The sequence below is a fragment of the Myotis davidii genome, unplaced genomic scaffold (assembly GCF_000327345.1).
Source record: "Myotis davidii unplaced genomic scaffold, ASM32734v1 scaffold78, whole genome shotgun sequence".
In the NCBI taxonomy this organism is placed as follows: Eukaryota; Metazoa; Chordata; class Mammalia; order Chiroptera; family Vespertilionidae; genus Myotis; species Myotis davidii.
In genome coordinates, this window is record NW_006290305.1 from 1,296,226 (window position 1) to 1,296,634 (window position 409).

Below are 409 nucleotides of genomic sequence, written 5' to 3' on the forward strand. Positions count from 1 at the left end.
AGCTCAATAATGACATTGGAAGGAATGAACTCTGGCCATTTCTTCTGCCAGGGGCCACACTCCCCATTTGGGGAGCCCAGCGAGGGGAACCCGTCAGCGGGGTCCTGGGAGCCTGGCCCAGCACATAACCAGGGACCCTGCTTCCAAAAGGAGGTGCAGCACCAGCACTGAGATCTGTAGAGTGTGGCAGTAACTGCGCCACTATTCTGCAGGCCCGTGGGAGACAGGTGTGGGAGAGTGCCTGGCACGTGGATAAGTGTCTGCTGGGGCTGATTGGTAGTTGGCCACCATGTGCCAATACAAGCTGAAAATGCACACAGGTGTGTGTACATGCTGCCACTGGCACCCGCTACTCACGCCCACCCAAGCACAGGCACATGCCCGCTCAGTACAGCCCAAAGGTCATGCT